The sequence below is a fragment of the Mustela nivalis genome (genome assembly GCF_964662115.1).
Source record: "Mustela nivalis genome assembly, chromosome: 12".
Lineage (NCBI taxonomy): Eukaryota > Metazoa > Chordata > Mammalia > Carnivora > Mustelidae > Mustela > Mustela nivalis.
This window is the reverse complement of record NC_139031.1, coordinates 102,636,681-102,660,660: the sequence shown is the minus strand read 5'-3', so window position 1 is coordinate 102,660,660 and position 23,980 is coordinate 102,636,681. Positions and strand designations below refer to the sequence as shown.

The 23,980-nt window shown below is 41.2% G+C and overlaps 1 protein-coding gene and 1 pseudogene across 3 annotated transcripts in view; both read left to right on the top strand.

Moving 5' to 3' along the window:
• RALA (RAS like proto-oncogene A) overlaps positions 1-23,980 on the top strand; it is a 78,443-nt gene that overhangs the window by 26,873 nt on the left and 27,590 nt on the right. The gene's annotated exons all lie outside the window — the stretch shown is intronic.
• On the top strand, positions 18,138-21,002 carry LOC309845810 (aspartate aminotransferase, mitochondrial pseudogene; annotated as a pseudogene). Its single transcript has 2 exons — positions 18,138-18,173; positions 18,695-21,002. The product of its transcript is annotated as an aspartate aminotransferase, mitochondrial pseudogene (transcript).

The following is a 23,980-nucleotide window of genomic DNA, read 5'->3' as shown; positions in this document are numbered from 1 at the left end:
GAGTTGTATTGTTTTAGGTCTTACATTTAGGTCCTTTATCCTGTAATTACTTTTTAAATATTGAAATATAATGTTAAGTTAGGACCACATTTTCAGCAATTTTGCTAAATTCACTTGTTAATATTGATAATTTGATTCTTTTGGAATGTTGCCTGTAAATTCAATTTTGCTTCTTCCTATTCAGTCTTCTGCCTTTTATTTCTGGTCTTGCACTGACTAGAATTTCCGAGACTTAACTGACTAGCAGTGATGATAATAAGCAGTCTTGTCTTGTGCTTCATCTCATGGGGAAAACATTTTGCTCTTTTACCTGTGAAGTTTTTATAAATATTATTTATCAGTATTAAGAGGCTTCCTTCTGTTTCTGGTTTGCTAATAAGGCTTTTCTTATGAATGAATGTTGAATTTTGTCAGATGCAATTTTTTGCATTGGTTGAGATAATAATGTGATTTTCTCCCCTTTTGTGAGTTACACATCGATTTGTGAATAGAAGTTTATATTCCTTGAATCAATCCAGTTGGATCATGATGTTGGGTTTTTGGTTTTGTTTGGTTTTGTTTTTGATATATTGTTGGTTTTGGTCAGCTGTTATCTTTAATGTCTTTACATCTTTGTTCTTTGAGAGATTGACCTGTAATTAAGTTCTTTTCCTTTTCAGTTTTTCATATCAAGATTAGGTTGATTTTACAACATGAGTGTGGATACAGCCCCTCTTCTCTTCTGTATTTTAAGGGTCTTATTTTTATAAAATGAACCATATTAATGGCATAACATTTTGTGAACTTCCAGTTTCAGTTTTGTTACACTAGCTATGAATTATGCAGAGAATAAATTTCAGACGTGGTGCTACCTCTGTGCTTATCCAAAATCCTCTTATTCATCCAAATAGCTCCATCAGGGATGATACATTTACATAGTTTTTCCATGTAGCACATTGTTTTTATGAAAGAAGTAATTTACTTTTGGAGATCTCTTCTCTGCTACCTCTTGCTTTTTTAGCAATTAAAAACAGCTCTTGTGTGTTACGTTATTCTAGAATCTAGAAAATACGTTAAACACTTGCACTTTAAATCTGCCTGTCCAAGAATCTTGTTCTTGTTAACCTAAAACCTATATGATTTCCAGCAGTGTTTTGTTGTAGTGAAATTCAGTTGAATTTTGCCTTTTGTTTTCTGTGTGTGTTTAGACATGTTTACGGTGGCAGGAAGAACAAGTTTTAATAGAATATAATGTGGATTTCGCTATTAAGTAAGAAGGCTTATTGCATGCTTATGAACCTTTATCGTTAATTTCAGAGTAATTACAAGTAATAAAAGTTTTGACTTAGTATTGCATTACTTTAAAGATGACCAAAAAACATGGAGATTTTCTTGTTCTAACGCTTAGTTTTCAAATACTTTAGTAGTTCTGGTACTTTCATACTACCATTCTATAATCTTATCCAAAACAGATGTGTTCTAGGATTTGGAATCCTTAGAATTTAAGAAAGATAATTTTATGCATATACTAAATATTTCCTAGTTTGGGGCAGTTCCCATTAATCAGATAGTATTTATACATCAAAATGTATGACTCTTCACACCAAATAAATCAGTAGTACAAACAACCTCTTGTCTGTTCAGTTCAGGTTTGCCTCACATCAGTTTGCACCATACCCACCTGAAAAAAACTTCATCATTCAGACCTTTTTGTATTTTGTTACTGTGGCTGACTCCTGGTTAACAATGAGGAACAGAAATGAGGGTTATTGTTGATAGATTGTTGGAGACAGCTCATCTCAGTGTTCCCCTTTGTAAACAAACTTCCCTTATACACGCAGAGTGTGCTACTGCCCGGGATAAAGACTACAATTCCCCATCTCCCTTACAATTAACCAAGGCAGCTGACTCATTTCTGGCCAGTGAGATCAAGCAGAAGTGATTTGTGAAACTCCCTGAAGGGCTTTCAAAGTTGAGAGGGTTGCATGCCTTCAACTTACTTAAAATGACTGAGAATCCTCTGCGCCTTGGGGACAGCTGCCCCCTAAAAAACCAGAATCATGCTGGTGGCTAGATAACTATGGAGCCACGTTGTCAGCCCTGGATTACCTGTCTCTGTATGCTTACATCATCAAGGAAATTAATTTCTCTTTTTAACTGTTATTTGGGGTTTTCTGTCATTAGCAGCCCAATCTAAACCTAACACAGAATTAGATATATAAATCCCTATTTCCATTTCCGTCTTTCATTTCAGTTTGGCCTACTTCTCAGATCTGATTTACTTTGTCATTGTTTTCTTCAATGAAACTGAAGAGCTTATACTAGAAGTGAAAATGAGTTGACATTCTGCCATTGTCTTGTTGCTCACCTGTGCTTCTGTGAATCTTTTTAATTCATGGTTTCTTTACAGGAAGTTTATTAAATTATCTATCTTGTAAAGATGTTTTAGGTAAAACTTAGATCATATTTTTTAATGTCTATCTACCTTGGTCATGTAGACTAAAATACCCTGCGCCACCCCTCCCCCCAATATCCTGACAGTGATCAGCTGGAAGAGCACCACTCTTCACGTCTCTCAGATTGCTCGCTCTTCCTTTAGGTCCGACCCCTCAAATTTCACATGGACCTTCTCCATTTGACAGAGACCCAGTGAGGATACCAGTGTAAGTCAGCATGTTGGCTGTTGGTAAAGTTCTCATTTTTTAAGATGATAAACACATAAAAATAACAAGTTGTAATATTTTCCCATATTCCTGTGGCTGGTTTTCTATTCATCCTGGTGTGCATATAAGCCTACACTCAGGGTCAGTCTCTAGAGAAGGCACTGGAAGGGGTCAGGCAGGTCTAATAAGATTCTTAGAAGAGCCCAGGCTGATAGGATAGGTTCCTAAAAAGGATAAGGGAGATTAAGAAAAGCAGCGCGATTTGAAATACTGAGGAGATAGAACGTGTAGGGCTTGGGTGATTAATGACACATGAAAAGTTGAGGAGAGGGCGCCTGGGTGGCTCAGTGGGTTAGGCCGCTGCCTTCGGCTCAGGTCATGATCTCAGGGTCCTGGGATCGAGTCCTGCATCGGGCTCTCTGCTCAGCAGGGAGCCTGCTTCCTCCTCTCTCTCTCTCTCTGCCTACTTGTAATCTCTCTCTGTCAAATAAATAAATAAAATCTTTAAAAAAAAAAAAAAAGTTGAGGAGAGGCATGAAGAATAACTGAAGTTTCTGGTATGAGTCCCTGCGCCTGAATGGATCATCATTTGAGTTTCAGTTGTCTGTGAATATCCGAATACGTATGAGTGGTAGCACTTGGGAACATGGACTCTGTTCACATCACCACTCGGCGCGTTAATATGAAAAATTTCATAAATCTGTATTTGAATAAATGGCTCAGCCATTTATTAGCTGTGTAGCCTTGGATATGTTACGTAACTTTGGGGGCTATTACGTAACTTACATGGTCTATTACAGAAATCTAAGCAAAGAAAATACTTGGGATGCCTGGGTGGCTGAGTCAGTTCAGCATCCGACTTTAGCTCAGGTTATGAGCTTAGGGTTCCAGGATCCAGCCCCTCGTCAAGCTCCCCGCGGAATCTGCTTGCCCCTCCCCCATTCATACTGCCCCTCTGTCTCTCAGATAAACAAAGCCCTTAAAAATAATAAATAAACCAAGAAAATTCCTATCTACTTTCCAGCATTATTATTGTATCTAACATAAAGCCTTGGACATTTAAAGCCCTTAAGTAAGTGTTTTACCTCCCGTCACCAACTTATCAGCTGCTCTGCCACTTCTTCTATATAGCGTGACATTTTTTCCAGGAAGTTAGATTTACACTTCCCTATGAGCACACCTTTACAGAGACTGCGGTCAGATGCCCGTGGGCTTGAAGAGTATCTGTAACTGCTTAAGTCTCTGAAGTCGTATGCACAATTTTGGATGTTTGTCACTTTTAAAAGGATCCAGGGTTCCTAGTCCAGTTTTCATCTTACAGATCTGAAAACCATGGTCATTAAAGAAAAGCTAAAGACTTCAGAGGCTGGTAGGTGGCAGAACCTAGACCACTGACTGATATTCTAGTCTTTTTTTATACTCTGTGTTACCAGGGGCTTTGATTATATTTAAGGAACACTATGAAAGTAGGAAATGAGAAAAAAAGTTAACATACCCATCTGTTTTACCAGTAAGTTTTCCATCAACTAGAAAATATTTTTTGTTATTTTTCACAGTTAACTCATTCATTCAGCAAATACTACATAAGGATCCACTGTGTATTATGCACTATATAAAGTAATGGCGATGTAACAAACAGTAAACAAAGAAAAATTCCCTGCCCCCATAAATCTCATATTCTGCTGAGGGGAGTCCTAAATGGTGTGAGAGAGGGAGCCATGTGTTTATCTTCTAGTAGAAGGAATGGCAAGATAACTTCGGACCTTACATTTCCTTGTAAGACTGTATTATTCAGAGTAACATGGAAATTCTTCACAGGAGTAGTTCTATTTTGAGGGTAGAGCTTACAGATTTGCAGCACATCATCAGATGTGGGCTGTGAAAAAGGAAGCAAAAATGACTCAAGGGTTTCGGCCTGAGCAACTCAAAGAATGGGGTTGCCGTTTACTAAGAAAAGAGGAAAACTGAGAGAGAGAGAGGTTGAGGTAGGTGATACTAGGAGGTTAGTTGTGGACAGTTTGGAGTTTGGAACCCAACCAGCTGAAGATGACGAGTAGGCAGCCGCATATAAGTCTGGCCTTCAGGGGAGAGATGAAATCTGGAGGTATAAATTTGGGTGCTATCTCATATAGAAATATACTGAGTGAGGTTATGAAGGAATGAGTGTAGACAGAAAACAGAGGTTCAAGTTGAACCCTGAGATCCACCACACTTAGAACAAAGGGGATCAAAAGGGAGCAGCCATAGAAATTTGAGGAAAACCAAGTGGCTATGGTATCCAGGAAATAAAACAAGGTATTTTTTTTAAAGATTTTATTTATTTATTTGACAGAGAGACGATAAGAGAGGGAACACAAGCAGAGTGGGAGGAGGGCAGGCTTCGCGCCAAGCAGGGACCCCGATGTGGGGCTCGATCCCAGGATCCTGGGATCAGGACCTGAGCCAAAGGCAGACACTTCACGAAAAAGGGGTTGATCATCTGAGTCGGCTGATACTGCTAAGTGAAGTATAATGAAGATTGAGAATTGATGATCATTGATGATCTTAACAAAAAGCCTATTAAGAGTAGGCTTGGGGAGGAACATAAAGACAGTGAATTAGAGAAATGGAAGCTGGGTTGAGAGAGTTCATTTGGGGTTTTTTGTTTTGTTGTGTTTTGAATTTTGTTTTTTAAGAAAGAAATAACGTGTACTTTCAGTAGAGTGGGACAAATTGATGCATTGGTTTTCTGGGCTTTCTGGAGCAGTATTTGGAGTCGGCTAGAGGGAATGGGATCTACTGCATGAGTTGAAAGCATTGATCTTACCAGTTTTCGTTTATAGCAGGTTGGCAAGCCACAGTTCTGGAGCTAAAATCAGCCTACCAACTGTTACTGAAATAAAGTTTTATTGGGATGCATCTGTACCCATTTATTTAGCTGTTGTCTATTGCTGCTTTCAAGTTGTAGTGATAGTTCCTACAGAGAAACCCAAGATATTTACTGTCTGGCTCTTTGCAGAACGGGTTTGTCGACCCTAGATTTACAGTAACTGAAAGAGGAGATGAAATATGAGTGGGAGAGGAGAAGTAGAAGTCAGTTCTACGGAACTGAACATTTTGAAAGGGGTACTCAAATGTCATTTCTGGTTTAGGTCAGATCAGAAGGAAATCAGAACCTTGAATTTAGAGCAAAATGAGTTATAGCCGTAGGGGCTTTTTCAAACTAAGTTGGATTCTTAGAAGGACCGAAGTCTCCAAAAGTATAAGCTAACCATATAGTCAGCTATTGCTGTGTTACAAATGACCCCAATCTTGGCGGCTTTAAACAACCAACATTTATTATCTTACAGTTTCTGTGGGTGAGGCATCCGAAGCAGCCTAGTGGTATGGTTCTGGCTTAGTCTCTCATGAAGCTGCAATCAGGGTGTCAGCCAGAACTCCCGTCATCTGCGACTTGGCTCGGTCTCCAGGTCTAGCTTTCTGTCGCTCACATGGTGCTGGCTTCAGTGTCTTGCCACAGGGGCTTCTCCGTGGGACGACTCACAACATGGTTTTCCCCAAAGAGAGTGGTGAGAGAGAGTGCCCAGGACAGAAGCCTTAGTCTTTTATAACCTAGTCCCGGAAGTGACCTGCCTTCACTTCTGCTGTACTGTAATGGTCACACAGATCAGTCCTGGTACGTACGGGAGGACACTGCAGACAGGTGTGAATCCCAGGAGGTGGGGGTTGTCCGAGCCATCTTGGAGGCTGACTACACAGACTCGCTTGAACGTCTGCAGAATTACATTGTAGACCTCCAGCTTTGCCAGGTGGTGACCAGTGTTTTCCTAACTGCCCAGAGCAGCTGTTATTGACAGTTCGATTATATTAAAGTCCCGTCACAAACACTGTTTAAATATTTTTTCTTTTTTCCTAAGCTTTTTTCTTTTATAGAAGCAACATTCATGATAGAACACTGGAATTCAGAGAAGTAAAAGGCTCTGGAAATTAAACATTTTTATTGTGCCTCTGTTTTGATTGCTCTTCCTACTCTTAGTTATTTTGCTATCTGATGTTTTTCCTCTTCGTACTAATATGTAATCTGTTTTCCTAGTTCACATTATTTGTGAGCTGCGTTCACGTATTTTGTGAACATTTTTCAGTGTCCTTCAGTACTCAGTTTCATTTTTTTTTAAAGATTTTATTTATTTATTTGACAGGGAGAGGGAGAGAGAGATCACAAGTAGGCAGAGCAACAGGCAGAGAGAGAGAGGGAAGCAGGCTCCCCGCTAAGCAGAGAGCCCCAGGTGGGACTCGATCCCAGGACCGTGAGATCATGACCTGAGCCAAAGGCAGAGGTTTAACCCACTGAGCCACCCAGGTGCCCCCTCAGTTTCATTTTTAATGACTGCTCTATAATCCCATTATATGACTATCCATAATTTAATTCTTCATTTTTTATTATGAATAGTGTTACAGTAAATATCCTTGTTGTTAATTCTCTTTGAACAGCCATGTTATGATAGCCTTTTTTTTTCAATTATCAGTTCTTACTAATAATTCATACACAAACTCAACAAAAGCAATAACTGTAGGTATTAATTTTGTAACATTTATATTAGTTTTTAAATAAGACCATAGTGAGACTTCTGTGTTGAGGATCCATGGATGTTCTCAGACGTGACTGGGATATTCATGTCCTCAGTTAATTTGCAAAAATAGGTCAGTATCTATAAACTTAACCTTACATAAACCTCTTGGTTTGGATATAAGAACATAGCACATATCTAATGTCCCCCAAACTCCTAAATCTTCTAATATATATGTAAGGTAAAAAAGCAAAAAATTTGTTTGTGGAGATTTGCCACTTGCTATGGTGATCTTAGTAAATGACCTCATTATCAGAAGATTGAATTGCTTTATAGTCAGATGTTAGATAACGTTGACATGGTTATATTAATTTCATTAAGAAAATTGCATTAAGTATCTGCTGAGCTTAAAATTATCTCTTACCATTCCATTTAATTCTTTTCTGAGGCTTTTAAAAGTACATTAGTCTTGGAAAAGCTAACTTAGCTTGTGAGACCAGTATTTAATTTGTCCATAATGCATAATACATTGTAAATCCAAGTAATACAACATCACATTATCAGATGTGGGAGCAGTCTGACTCTCTGCTGGCTCTCCTTCCTCTGCCCATCCCTTTTTTCTTTTATTTTTTTTTAGTAAGAAAGAGAGAGAGAGAGAGCATGAGCAGGGCAGGGAAGGAGGGACAGAGAGAGAGGGAGAAGCAGGGATCCCAATGCGGGACTCCATCCCAGGATCCTTGGAACATGACCTGAGCAGAAGGCAGATGCTTAACGACTAAGTCACCCAGGCGCCCCTCAATAAGCAATTCTTTTTTTTTTTTTTTTAAAGATTTTATTTATTTATTTGACAGAGAGAAATCACAAGTAGATGGAGAGGCAGGCAGAGAGAGAGGGAAGCAGGCTCCCTGCGGAGCAGAGAGCCCGATGTGGGACTCGATCCCAGGACCCTGAGATCATGACCTGAGCCGAAGGCAGCAGCTTAACCCACTGAGCCACCCAGGCGCCCCTCAATAAGCAATTCTTAACTAGAGTTCCTATTCTTGTTGGGGGATGTCTCAAGATTTTACCAATACTGATTATCTGTTCCTCAGTCATTTTCTAGAGTTTGATTTCTTTTTCAACATATTTGTAGGTATTAATATTTGCTAGATACTGTGCTCGATGTGGGGATTTCAGAACTGGAAAAAAGCTCTTTGCTGTTGAAAAGCCCCCAGTAATTAATGCAGTGTGAAGCACTGGTAGAAGTTAGGTCCACAGTGCTTTGAAATTACTGAGGAAGCAGCCACTCAGGCCCCAGAGAGCAGTCGGAGGGCTGGACATGCTTCACAAAAGAGGTTCTGTTTAAACAGCTTTCTTTTTTTTTTTTTTTTTTCTTTAAATATTTATTTATTTATTTGACAGAGAGAGATTACAAGCAGGCAGAGAGGCAGGCAGAGAGAGAGAGAGGAGGAAGCAGGCTCCCCGCTGAGCAGAGAGCCCGATGCGGGACTCGATCCCAGGACCCTGAGATCATGACCTGAGCCGAAGGCAGCGGCTTAATCCACTGAGCCACCCAGGTGCCCTAAACAGCTTTCTTAACCCTTATGTACACATTTCTCATCACCCTGTTCGGCCGTTGTTTTCATTGAAAATGTTTTGATCAAGTTGCATGGATCAAGAACTGTTTTCCTCATTGATTTAATATGGTATCAATATGCATTAAATTAGTCATCTTAGAAATAGCTAAAATATATTTACAGAGTAAGAGGCAATTTAAATTTAATTATCTGAGTCCCTACCACCCTCTTTCCTACTGTTTGAATCCTTTGTTGGAAGCTTATATACAGTTCATTCATTTTTTTACCATAGTAAGTAATCAGAAAGAATCTGCAAGTGAGCCAAAATTTGCCTTTTTCTTTTCCTCAGTATTTTTATTTTTTAAGATTTTTTTTTTTAATCTATTAGAGAGAGAGCGCACAGGCAAGGGGAAGGACAGAGAGAAGGGGAGAAGCAGACTCCCTGCTGAGCAGGGAGCCCGATATAGGCCCCCGAGATCATAACCTGAGCCAAAGGCAGCCTCCTCATCAACTGAGCCCCTTTTCCTCAGTAATTTTAGTTTTAAATTCTAAACATTTTTCCCCAGTCTGTAGTTTATCCCTTCATTTTATTTTTTTTTTAAAGGTACTATCTTAAAGTAATCTTTACATTCAACATGAGGCTTGAGCTTAAAACCCTGAGATCAAGAGTCACATGCTCTACCAACCGAACTAGCCAGACGCCCCTTATTTTCTTTTTGAAAGGGAAAAAAAAATTTTTTTAGTTATGAACTCAATCTATTTGATATTATCTCAAAAGATGCAGTGCTTTTCAGTACATTTATCAATAGTAGAAGTTAGAAATTAGCTTTAAAAAACCTCAGCAAGTGGCAGACAAATCTTGGAAGTCACATAGAGAATGCATCCCAGAAAAGAGGAGGGGCAGATCAGACCCCACCTGCTTTTATGAGGTTCATCAAACACTAGACCTACTCAACGGTGAACAGAAAAGTCAACTCTCAAAAAAGAGTATATTACTACATAAGGCTTTTACTACATGCCTTCCTTAGAGCATGTCACGGGGGCGTGGGGGGTAGTGCAGAGTAGGGGACAACAACATGTTTTTTAAACTAGATCTAGGAAGTGGAATCAGTTTGTCCTCTACACCTTAAGGGCCATCCACTGGTTAATGGCTTTTTTTTTAAAGACTAAATAAAAACAAACCAAGCACACACCCTGAAAATGGAACAGAAACAGATCCCACTAAGATATCCCTGATTACTCTCCCAAGTGGAACCAGGGAGCAGCCTCCACAGTCCAGATTAGTCTGTTACAGAGTCAGCTCAAGCATGCCTGGCTTTTAAACAACAACAAAAGCATTACTTTTTTTGGAAACTACAGATCAAAAGCCAGTACTGACCACTTTTCTGACAACATAGAACTCCTCAGAATTAACTAGTATTGGGGGGGGGGGTCGTACCAATGGGCCTTGTCTCACACAAGTGCACGTGGGAAGGTGCAGGGCATTTGTCATTATTGGGAAGACAAATTTTTACTTTTCGTCTTTGGCTTGAGTAAAACATTGCATTTAGTATGATGCTGACGCCAGCTGTGCAGAAAGGGCTCTGGAGAGACATTCACAGCAGCGCACATCTGCAGCTCTTCTTCGGCCTTTCTGGGTGAGTCCAAAGCCCTCCACGCCCTTGATAGCGTTCAAGCAGTCTCTGGTTAGGCTTCTTCTGTTTGTTCTTAAAGCTTCTCAGTAGGAGGGGGATCATCTCCGAGATCAGTTTGGGTCCCAGCAAGCAAGAAAGGAGCCTTTGCACAGTGGTGAATTATCGCAGGCACTCACTTTTCTCTCACAGTTTGAATGAGGACAGAGAAAACAGTGAAACATACAGAGTTCAAGAGTATGTGGCTCTCCAACCGATCATAACCATGACTGCATGGTTGTCAAAAACAGTTGGTCCATATTCAGATGGAAATGTAGGCAGTCAGGAGACACCTTTTACCAGCGGCCCGTTGCCCACAGCAGTGCCCTTGTTTACATCTGCAGTGCTCAGACAGTTTTGTATCTTTTTTGAGTATGTCAGATTTCGTCTTGACCTCTGCTTCTCCACTGAGGCCTTTCTGTCCTTTCATTTTCTTCTACCTGCATCATTTTTTTTTTTCATTTTTTAAAGTAAGTTCCACACCCGGTATGTAGCTTGAATTCGTGACCCTAATAACATCAAGCGTCTCATGCTGTGCCAACTGAGCCAGCCAGGCACCCCTCCTTTCATTTTCTTAACTGTCTTTTATTGTTTGAAGGCATAAAATAAGGTTTTTTATTTTTTTTTTATTTTGAGTATAGCTGACACACAACATTACGTTAGTATCAGGTGTGTAGCATAGTGACTTAATAAGTCTGTGTTATGCTGTGTTCATCTCAAATGTAGCTATCACTTGGAATGAATGAATGATTAAATCACAGGAATAAAAGGCACACCATAGGATTGTAGCAGATGACGGTGTAATCATTTACTTAACTGTCTTTTAAAGAGTAGCAGTTTTTCAGGGTGCGATCGAGCCCCACATCGGGCTCTCTACTCAGTGGGGAGCCTGCTTCCTCCTCTCTCTCTCTCTACCTGCCCTCTCTGCCTACTTGTGATCTTCGTCTGTCAAATAAAATCTTTAAAAAAAAAAAAAGAGTAGCCGTTTCTCATTTTGATGTCGCATTTATCGTTTTGTGCTTTTGTGGATTCTGCTCTTGATATTCTGTCTTAGAAGTCATTACTTAATCCATGGCCACATGCCTAATTCTGTGCTTTCTTCTAGAAGTTTATCTGTTTTAGGTTTTACATGTAAGAATGGTCCAATTTGAGTTAACTTTTGTATATGGTACTTTACTTTTTTTTTTTAAATGTATGGATATCATAATTGTCCAGTATCATTTTTGAAAAGACTGTCCTTTCTGTACTGCATTGCCTTTTGCACCTTTGTCAACAGGGGTCAAAAACTGAACAACCCACTTGTCCACCAGGCGGTGGATGGATAAAGGAGTAGTAGTAATGTATCCATACAGTAGAGCACTGTGCAGAATAGAAGGAAAAGAAGGGCTGCTGATACTACAGGGATGTATCTCAGAATTATGTGGAGTGCGGGAAGCCTGAGGGATACATACAGCGTAATTCTAGAAACTCTAGAAAATGCTAATTAACCTATATAGAAAACAATTCAATGTATGTATGTATGTAATGTATGTAATTCAGTGTATTAAGGAGGGTGACAATGGAAGGGGAGATTATGATGGGTCAGACTTTCAAATACGTGCAGTTTATTATATGTTATACGTCAATAAAGCTGTTACAAATAAAATTCTAAAAATTTTATAGAATAATACAGTAAACTATATCTTGATAGCTAAAATTTTTATTTTCTTATTTCTTAATCTTTTCTTCATATAATAATTCCCGCTTTGTTATTCCTATTAAAAAATGATGTGTAGGAGCACCTGGGTGGCTAAGTGGGTTAAGCCCCTGCCTTCAGCTCAGGTCATGATCTCAGGGTCCTGGGATCAAGCCTCATATCAGGCTCTTTGCTCAGCGAGGAGCCTGCTTCCTCTTTCTGCCTGCATCTCTGCCTACTTGTGATCTCTCTGTCAAATAAATAAATAAATAAAATCTTTTTTTAAATGGTGTGTAGTTCTTAATATAGCATTCAGAAAATGTGATTTGTAAACTCACTTCAGTTATACCTTCTACTTCTTTATTCAAGTCCTTATGTCATGTCATTTCCTACAAAGTCTGTTGTCTTTCCTTGTTAGCATTGTTCAACGGCATACAAACCATTTTGTTATCCATTTAACTCAAACTCGCCCAAATGTCCACACATATTTCACTAGTAGAAACTGAAAAATGCATAGGATCAAGACATATGAGGTTTAAGGGGAGAAGTATAAAAAAGGAAATGATCAGGGGCAGATGACATAGGGAGACACTATTACAGAATTTAGATTTTAACCTAAGAGCACTATGGAATCTTAGGCCATGTTGAACTAATTTCCCTTCTAAAGTGATAGGTTGTGGTTACGTAAAGAGGCAGGCAATATTAGCAATGAGGGGCTTCATGTCAGTCTCTTTGGTATTTTAGTTAATATGTAGTTTTTGGGGGGTGGCAGGGTCAGTACTCTTCTTCTGATACTTTAATTTATCCCCAGGCTCTGTACATTATAGTTGCATCCTGTCGGGTGAAATATAGCTAACAATTCAAAGTTCAGAACTACCTGAATTTCTTGCTTCTGCTTCTTGGCTTTATGAGAATGACAACTATATTTAGGCTTAAGAATTTAGTCTGCTGGAATTAAATACAGGCTTCATATATTCATCCTTGCTGTTTTTCAGTATGAAATCTTATAAAATGGCACGTAAGTGGTTTTAGCATTATATTTCTCTTCCTTTCAAACCTTTAGAGTCAAGGTTCACTGATTTGGGATTATCACCATTCTCAGTAAGCACTACTGATTCTTGATGACTGCAAGGGATAGCAAGAACTCGGAAAGGACAAAGGTGATTTATGAGCAGCGGCCAGTTTTCTGGCAACCGGAATGCTCTGTTGTTAAAGTGAGTTTATGGTTAGAAGTTTCTTTGTCTTCATACAGCACTTGTCACTGCCTAACCAAGACCATGTTTTTCAACACCTGGCATAACCTGAAACTACTAAATCATAAGAGACCAATCCTTCAAGAGGTTAGTTGAACTCAGTCCTCCAGTAGGATGGATTGGTCTGTGGAAGCCCATAAGTGGTTACCAGTTACTAGTAAAATAAGCATGCTCAGCCCTTGAACTGAACCCTTGGTTTTGGAATAGAGCAAACGAATGAGGATAAGGGATACTGGCTTCAAAAGTCATATGTGAGTACCCAGTGATTTCACGTCTGCTCTAACTACACTGACGCAGATACACAGATTCTGCCGGATCATTACTATTCTGGGTCAGTTCGTTTTAACTCTACCACAACTTTCTGTGGAATTTCTTACAAGTGACTTACCTCTTCTCTAACCCTGACTACTTCTTAGGAAAAATGAGAGAATTGACCATTTTAAGACTTCCTTCTGTAGTTCTTCAGTTACATTGTATTGACTTGACTTAACATCTTGCAGTGAAACTTCTAGATGAAAATGGAAATGACTTTCTAAATCCCTTCACATATAAAACTGGAAGAACTAGGCTAGTATACCGAAGGGGATATTGTATTGAATGAGGTCCCTAAGGAAATATCACTTTCTATGGGGCCTGGACCTTCCAGATGTTATCACTTTGATTATCAGAGATGATAATGACATGCTACAACTTTGCTTCTAACCCCCAGTTTGAATTTAGGTGCACATGTGTAGTGTTTTCATTTTAATACATGGTTAGTTTGGGGTGATGCAGTTTAAAGAGATGGGAAGCTTCGTTGTAGATGGGCCTGCTACCCAGCCTATGATTCTTGACCATTCCTGATGAGCTCTGACTATCCCCAATCAGCTCCTTCTACCCACTCTCGCCCACAGCCAGCCCCCACCCCAGAGTAATAGGACAGGCATTCTGCTCTGTGTTCTGGCTGTTAGATATGTTAGAAATGACCAAGGAGGCTTATCCTTCCTTGATCACATAGACAGTTGCTCTCTGTGGGAGTCATTTTAAATTAGTGTTGTCCAGTCTCTTCTTCTGCCTCCATGAATCCATCTAGAACCCCAGTGGTCTTTATTCCAGACGTAATGATGATTTGTCCTGTGGTATCATCCCTGACTCCACTCCTCCTCTTCCCAGCTGCATTTCTTACCCTCTCACTTCCCCATACAAAATCCAGGTATATTTTTGCCCACTTCTTGACTAGTGTTAGGAAACTTGGAGCAATAGGTATGCAGAATTTAGTGCCTGGTACAAAGTAGTACATTCAGTACTACTGTATACAGTAGTGCTACAGTATACAAAGTAGTATATTCAGTAAATGTTAGCTGTTTTTAGTTGTGGCTGCTTTCTATTAAATGAATCATATGAAACTGCTGTTTTATAAGTAAAAAAAGAAATCTAATGTTGGCAGTTTTATATAGTTCAACTTTATAGATACAGAGAGTGATGGTTTTTAACCAGGATGTGAATTAGAATTATCTAGTCAGCATTTTACCGTATGTAAATATACACTGGCCCCCATCCCAACCCATTGAATCAGGATCTTCATGCATGGGTCCTGGATAAGTCCCTTTTTTATTCTTTCTTCCTTTTTTTTTTTTTTTTTTTTTTTTTTTTAAGAGAGGGAGCATGAGCAGAGGCAGGGCAGTGCACAGAGAAAGAGAATCCCAAACAGGCTCCACACCCAGTGTTGAACCCACTGCTGGGCTCAGTCTCACAACCCTGAGATTATGACCTGAGCTGAAATCAAGTCTGGCACCCAATCGATTGAGCCACCCAGGTGCCCCCTGGGTAAATGTATTTTTTTTTAAAGATTTATTTATTCATGAGAGAGAGGGGGGCAGAGGGAGGAGCAGGCTCCCTGCCAGCAGAGAGCCCAATGTGCGACTCAAATCCCAGGATCCTGGGATCATGAGCTGAGCTGAAGGCAGACGCTTAACCAACAGAGCCACCCAGGTGCCCCATGAGTAAAGCATTTCTAAAAAGCTGCCCAGATGATTCAAATTCATATTCCTGCTAAAATACCTGTCAGTGGGGCACCTGGGTGGCTCAGTGGGTTAAAGCCTCTGCCTTCGGCTCAGGTCATGATCCCAGGGTCCTGGGATCGAGCCCCGCATCGGGCTCTCTGCTCAGCAGGGAGCTTGCTTCCTCCTCTCTCTGACTGCCTCTCTGCCTACTTGTAATCTCTGTCTGTCAAATAAATAAATAAATTTTAAAATACCTGTCAGAGAATCTTCCTTTCAGATTGTTTTCTTTTAATGTACAAGTTCTTTTCTACAGACCTCTGTTTCTCGTGTAACTCATTTTCTGGTCATCAGTTGAAACTTTATTTTTATGACTCCTCAAATTATTGTCATTTTTAACTTCAAGATATGATCAGCTCTCGAATTTGGATTTATCAGTATTTAATTTTGGGAAGGAAAATGTAGGTGCTATAGGATGTTTTCATGATTTTCAAGGAACTTCCAGGTCTTTTTTTCCCCCAGTTCTGAAAGATCACTTCACATTATTTTTCATGCAACTTAAATGTAGGATTTTACACTTTTCCAATATACTTTTGCCTTTTCACGCAAAAGAGAATAAGTAGTAGTAAGCAGGCCACAATTCAGTTTAACATACTTTGACTCACCTGACTCACAATGGCTGCTTACTCACATAATTTTAATGTAGCCAAGAGAAAATGGAGGGAGTTTCTTTGAACAGCAGCTTTCTTCCTTCACTGATACTAATTTGTTTCTTGTTCTCTTATTGTTAACAGTGTTTTGAAATTTCTGGTAAGTGGGTTCTAGATAAGCCCAAAATTACGAACAAAATTTCATTGACAGCTGTAGACAAAATATTAAAACCCCGAAAAGAGAATTCTGGGCTTTTTTCTACCTCCCGCCATTGTCTTCTCTCTGATTGCACTCCTTACTCATGAAGTGGGGTTGCTTTAGTGGCATATATAGTTTCTTAAAATACAGAGAGGTTTAAGTTCAGTGTGGCTTCTGAAGAAAAATGACTCTCAAATTTGTAAAGCACTTCATTAAAGTGTATATATACACTAAACAACATGCAGCCTTTGCTTAGTTACCTCAAAATTTTTTTCTGAGGAAGGAATGTTGAATTTTACCTAATACCTTTTTCTTTTCTCTTCTGTTGATTATATGGGTTTTCTCATTTGGCTTATTCATGTGATTAGATCTTACTCTAGCATTCTTAATATTAAGCTGTTAGTATTTCTGGGATGTAACACATTTAACTGTAATGGATTATACATTACTAAGAGGTAAAAATGAGTTATTTATATTTTATGAATGTCTGTTCTTTAATGATATTATAATGTGGCTTCTTTTTGGTATGATTAATGCCATTTAGTCCCCCTGGCTGTTATTACCCAAATGAAAGGATTAGGGTAGCCTTTCTGTGCTACCCATGGGAATTAGCTCTTTAGGTTTAAGAGAAATTGCCTTTAAACCTACCTGGGGCCTCCGGCTCCTGGGTGGCTCAGTCATTTGAGCTTCCAACTCTTAACTTTGGCTCAGGTCATGATCTCTGTGGTTGTGGGGCCGAGGCCCATGTCCAACTCTGCGCACAGTGAGGAGTCTGCTTCAAATTCTTTCTCCCTCTCCTTCCCCTTTGCCACTCCCCACTCACTCACTCTTTCTCTTGAATAAATAAAATCTTTAAAAAACAAACAAAAACTGTCTGGGGCCCAGGGCCTGTAGAAAGGTCATTCTTATCAGTTTCTTCCATAGTGGTAGTAAAGTTTAGATGGTAAACACTTAGGATCTGGATTTTTTAAAAATCCTGGCTTCACACCAACAGTGTGACTTTGGGCACCTTCTCAAGGCTCTCTGTGGCTGAGCTGTAAAATGTGGGTTATAGTTTTAATGTCCTTTAAGAGTTTCTTGAGATAATCAAGTAGTTGAAAAGTGTCCAACTTAAATACTCAATAAATGAAAATATTTATTTTCCTGCAGTGTTACTGCCTTCAGGTTTTTGTTTTTTTTTTTTTAATTTCCCTTTTATTCTTTTTCCTGCTTTCCTTGGAATTTTTCTCCCAGTCTCTTGAACCATATGATCGGTTGAATGCTCTCTATAAGATAGTTTTTGTGGGGCATCTGAATGGCTCAGTCGGTTAAGCAGTTAAGCATCTGCGTTGGGCTCAGGTCCAGATCCCAGAGTCCCAGGATTGAGTCCTGTGTGGGTCTCCCTCCTTGGCAGAGAGTCGGCTTCTCCCTCTGTGCCGCAGCCCCCATCCCCTTCCCTGCTCCTCTGCTCGTTCTCTCTCTCAAATAAATAAAATAAAATCTTCTAAAAAAGATAAGGTAGTCCTAGAAGAAGATAAAATTCAAAAATATTAACATTAAGTTACCACTCAGGTGACTTTTCCCGCTTGTGTCTTTACTCTCCAAGTTTTATATGATGAATACATGTTGCTTTTTATAATAATGAAATATTGGGGCACCTGGGTGGCTCAGTGGGTTAAAGCCTCTGCCTTCGTTCAGCTCAGGTTATGATCCCAGGGTCCTGGGATCGAGCTCCGCATTGGGAGCCTGCTTCCTTCTCTCTCTCTCTCTCTCTCTCTCTCTCTGCCTTCCTCTGCCTACTTTTGATCTCTGTCAAATAAATAAATAAATAAATAAATAAATAAATAAATATATAAAGAAATAATGAAAACTTTAGGGAAAGAGAAGCACACATCCCATGTGCGTGTGTATATGCATGTGTGGGCGGTTGATCAACACTAATGGTAACATTAAGAGTACTCAACAGCATTCAAGATAGCCTTCAGATATGAGCCTGTGGTTAAGCACCTCGGTGGCTCAGTCAGTAAGCATCTGCCTTTAGCTCAAGTCGTGATCCCAGGGTCCTGGGATCGAGCCCCACATTGGGCTCCTGGTCAGCAGGAAGCCTGCTTCTCCCTCTCCCACTGTTCCCTCTCACTGTCTCTCTCTCTGTCAAGTAAATAAATAAAATCTTAAAAAAGAAAGAAAGAAAGCAGGAAAAGAAATCAGCCTGTGGTAAACAGTTTTGCAAAGGAGAAAGTTGATAAATACTCAAGCTATTATTAAATATAAGTTCAGATTGTCTATTTTTATATTCATTGTTAGAGTTTTTAATGAAAAACAGCAATATTTCCTGGTTTTCTGCTGTGTCATATTTATACAGCAAGCATCATAGAGTACATACTAGAAGCTTAGTGAGACTACATGGATGCCTCGTGCCACACGTGATAGCAAGTCAGAATTTCAGAGGTTACCAGTTTCTGTTTTCTTTCTTTCTGTGTTTTGAATGACTCCCTGCTATTATTTAAGAAGAATTGGCTGCTGGCCCTCTGCTCCACCTTGTAGCTCCCCCACTGCCTTTTCTCCGCCCACCTTGGCCTTGCTGCACCCCCCCCCCCCCCCAGTGGGCGTACTGTCCTGGTTCATTGCCACCTTCCCCCTAGGTGTCTCTCTGCGGTCTCTGCCAGAACCAGCTCCTGGTGGACCCATGTGGAAATGGGACTCCCAGACCCCATCCTGGGAGTCCCAGAAGCCTTTCAGAGAGACAACAGCAAAAAGATGAATTTGGGAGTTGGTGCCTACTGGGTGGTATGGAAAGCATTATGTGCTTCCCAGTGTCCGGAAGGCAGAGACCCAGACTGCTCCAAAATATGTGGACAAGAATACCTGCATGTCATGAGACTTGCTGAATTTTGTAAGGCAGCTGCAGAACTAGTCCCGGGTAAGACCAACCAAGTGCTGAAAAGTAGCAGATAGGTCACCCTGAAGATCATTTCTGGAACTAGGGCCTTGAGGATTGGAGCCAATTTTCTGCAAAGATTTTTTAAGTTCAGCCAAATATCTTCTTGGGGAATCATCCTGGGGAAATCAGGGACGCCGGCATGCAGCCCCAAGGTTAATTGATACAATAACCTAAGACGTGCAGCTTTGACTTCACAGACACTATGGAGAACATTTTGAAAATGCCACAGCAAAGTGTTCTTCTGCATGCCTGTGCCCACAGTCCCACGGGAGTGGACCCTCACCCTGAGCAGTGGAAGGAAATTGCAACGGGTGGTGAAGAACAGTTTCTTTGCATTCTTTGACATGGCCTCCCAGGGCTTTGCTAGCGGTGATGGCAACAAGGACGCCTGGGCTGTATGCCACCTCATCGGACAGGACATTCAGGTTGGCCTCTGCCAGTCTAATGCCAAGAACAGGGGCCTGTATGGAGAGTACATGGGAGCCTTCAGTGTGGTCCGCCAAGAGGCTGACACAGCCAGAAGGGTGGAGTCACAGTTGAAGATCTTGATCCACCTGATGTATTCCAACCCTCCCTGATCCGTGGGGCCCAGATTGCCTCCACCATCCTGGTCAGCCCCAACCATGAGGCAGGCCCTGTGTGTGTGGCCCACAGCATCATGAGCGTGCTGACTTCACTGGTCTCCAGCCTCAAGGAGGGCTCCTTCACACCGGCAGCACATCACCGACCGGACTGGCATGTTCCATTTCACAGGACTAAAGCTCGAGCAGGCTGAGAGGCAGGCCACGGAGTTCGCCTGCATGACAGAGGATGGCCGCACCTCTGTGGCAGGGGGCTACCTTGCCCTTGCCTTTCACTAGGTCACCACGTCATTTCCCTGGTGAGAGGAAACAGAGACGTCCTTCCCATCTACAGCCTCCACTGAGGTTCACATGAAGGAAGAAGGCGGGCTGGTGGTGGCCCGCTCGTCATTGCTTTCAACCACAGGACTTCACACTCAGCCACGGAATGTGTTTCTTAGAGAAGGACATGTCGTGAAATAGGGCAGAGGCATCTGTGGTGGGTGTCTGAAGCTTTGTGGCTCAGAACCAAACTCCTGCTCATCCGTTAACTTCAGCTGTTCCAAGAGAGTTTACACGTACAAGCAAGAAATAGCCCCAAAACAAAACAGAACACCTCTCTGTCATGCCATTGCGATGTTCCAGAAGCTTTCGCTGCTGCTCATGCTGCTGTTGGGGGCAGCGCTGTAGATCCAGCATGAGCATAGCACCCACGGGAGGTGTTTCAGGAAGCCGTGCTCCGGCATTAGCAGGCAGCCTCATGCTCGTCCTCCCGTGATTGAGCGAGCCGACCCGCAGGCCTCATTCCAGAAATCATGGTGCATGAAAACCAGCAAGTGTGCTTCCCCTGCCGCGAGGAAAATAAAGATGGCATTTCCTGTCTTATTTAATAAAGACAATAGGCTCTTCTTTTTAATACTTTCAGGCATTTTAACGTTCCTGTCCTCTCCCTTAGCATTGCTGTTCTTTTCGTTAGGCACAGAGATGTGTACCGAGCCCCGGTTCTCATCGGGTCCTACTGTTTGACCCACCGTCAACCCAGTCGTATAGGGCTTAGTTTGGCGTCCTCTTCAGTGATTGATTGTCTCCTGTCGGGATGCTGCCTCTGCCCGTCGGACCTCTTCCGTCCTTCAGTACAGTGGTCAGTCTCTTATTTCACCGCATGAGCGGGCGATGCAGGGCAGAACCAGAAAAGATCGGAATATCCTGGCTCCGCTTGTAACCTGTGTGTGCCGCCAGCTGCCCTCAGGCTCTGCATCTCCCTTTGGAAAGATGACTGCCACCCGCTCCAGTCACGTAGACTCAGTACAGCCTGGTTTCTCTGTTAAAGTATCTATAGATCTCCCCCCCCCCCCCCCCCCCCCCGCCGAATAAAAACAAATAAACCATTGGCTATTGAACCACATTTCTGTAAAGTAGGAACTCAGCATGTGGTCTAGGAAAGAGCTGTAGTGGAGGTCCGTTGGTACAAAGGTTCTCTTTATTGCCGTAGAGTTAATCTTTAGCTTTATATTCCTGGTTTATGGGGCTCCTGGGTGGCTGGGGCGGTGAAGCATCTCCCTTCAGCTCAGGTCATGATCCTGGCACTTGGAGGATATAGCCCATGTCGGGCTACCTGCTGGGCCTGGAGTCTGCTTCTCCCTCTCCCTCTTCCCCTCCCCATTTGTGCCTGCCGGCTCGCTCGCTCTCACTCTCAGATACATAAAATCTTAAAGAAAACTAAATTCCTGGTTTATAACAATAGTTTCAGTACTTCATTTGCAGAGCATGACTGATCAGTATGGCCCTTTGTAAATTCCTAGTTTTAGCTAACCTGTCTCAATGCTATAAAGAAAACATTTTTTTAAAAAAATTCACTTCCACACTTCTCTATAGCAGCAGTGAAGACTACTGGCTCTCCTTTCTCTTTTCACCCACTTGTGCCTACTCCTGTTTCTGTGCCAGAATTTGCCTCATCTTAACTTTTTTATTTATGATTATTTGGTCACTCATTTCAGGAAACCTATTTAGTCTTTTTTTTTTTTTTTAGATTTTATGTATTTGACAGAGAGAGAGAGAGATCACAAGTAGGTAGAAAGGCGGGCAGAGAGAGGGGTAAGCAGGCTTCCTGCTAAGCAGAGAGCCCAATGCTCGATCCTAGGACCCTGAGACCATGACCTGAGCCGAAGGCAGAAGCTTAACCCACTGAACCACCCAGGTGCCCCAGGAAGCCTGTTTATTCTTAAAATTGGTGCTGGATACTTGTATTCTTTAAAACTGATACTAATTTGGGACACTTGGATGGCTCAGTCAGTTAAGCATCTGCCTTTGGCTGAGGCCATGATCCCAAGGTCTTGGGATTAAGCCCTGTGTCACGGTCCCTGCTGAGCAGGGATTCTGCATGTTCCTCTGCTCCTGCCTGCCCCTCACCCCCAGCCCATGCTCTCTCACTTGCTCTCTCTCAAATAAGTAAATAAATAATCTTAAAAGATAAAACTGAGGTTAATTTTAATTAGATGCCTTTAATGAGATTTTCGTAGTTCCTGAATTTGAAATATTTTGGGATTTCAAGGAAGTCACCAAGGATTTTAACTCAGGTTTGTGTAAGTGAAAGCCAGTAGACTGACTCCTCTGTGTCAAGGAGGGATCCCAGTCAAATGACAGAGGAAAATAAAATTTACAGACAGAAATTTGTAAATTTGCAACAGCACTGAGAATGGGAACAGATGGAGTGACCATCAACAAAGCAGAGACTTTCCACGTTTTGGAAGACAGAAAACAGATGGCACTGATGAATGAACCGGGGTGGAGGAAGCCCCAGTCCGGCATACCCAGGAGCAAAGCCCTCAGGGGGAATCTCTTCTTCCCATAGGTTGCTGAAAAGGCTTGATGCTGAGTCAGGAGGACCAGCAGAAGAGATGACAGGACATGGTATTACGTATGTATGTATCAGGAGTTAACTGGATAATCCCTGCCCATACACCCAGCCTATACAAATGTTGCAACAACACTGGTTCCCATGGTAATTTCAATGTTGAAAAAAAGTTTCCCTTTAAACTCTCCGCCTGAGGAGGACTCAGAGTTCCAGTGAAATTGTTAGTGACCCAAGGTAAACTCTCCTTGGTTTGATATTTGGGGAAGAATCCAACCTGTCATGCTGTTCCTTGCCCAGGAGCCCTGAAGTGAAGTGTGTCTGTTAAAATGCCAGTGAAGCTAGAGTCTCCAGATCTGTAACGGGAAGTAGGTCACCCACCACCAGTGGAAATGGCTAGAGGAAGCTAGAGGAAAAAAAGCCTAGCCAGTGGTGACATGAAATTTTATAAAATGTAGTACAATACTATTGCCGGATTAATACAGGAGATGAATTAACAGTTCACAAAATAACTAAATGGAAAAGATACTCATCCTCTTCATGTAATCAAAGACAGAATAGAAATAACAATGAGATCTTTTTCCTAATCTATAATGAGCAGATTTTTTTAAGCAGGTTTTTTTTTAAAGAATACCAATTGCTAACAGGAACGTTTGAACAATTGTACAGCCCTTTTGAAAAGGAGTTGGACATTATGCCTAATAAACCTTAAACAATCCATTCATTCATTTCTAAGACTCTACCTCATGAAAAGCATTTTAAATGTAGAAATAAATGGTCACTCATTGTTACACTGAAGAATTCTCACTGGCTCTAACGTCTTTTATTACAACACTTGGTAAGCAAACTCATGTACATCCACAGAATGACTGTTAAAGAGCCATAAGAATTATAACCATCGAGTCAACAAAACCCAGGAAAACAAGTGTGACTTAAGTGGAAAGGGATGCAGAAAGCAAACTTGTGTATTGCAACTTGACCTCTTTCCATCATGTCTCAGTACTGGATTCTGACTCGCTTCTCTCTCTGCCCATCCACCACTGCCCCCTCCCATGCCTAGCGTGGTACCTGACTCTCAGTAATTATGTTGACTCAGATGATGGGCATAGGAAAAAGAAACGGGAAGGAAATCCAGAAATAAGCCAAAAGATCAGAGAAGCCACTTTACACAGAGAGAGCTAGCTTACTAATGAAACATGTGTTAAAGTGGAATTTAATAGATGTCTTCATGTGAAAGTAGATCCTTAAAAATATTTCATGTGTTCATGTTTACTGTTAAACTTTTTGTATTCTAATATGTAGTGCTTTTTTTTTTATAATTGACGTACTTATTTTAGAGAGCGTGCAGGAGAGGGGCAGAGGCGGGGAGAGAGAGAGAAACTGAAGCTGACTCCTTGATGAGCATAGAGCCCAACACTGGTTCCATCCCACAACCCTAAGATCACGACCCAGGCCAAAACCAAGAGTCAGTTGCCTAA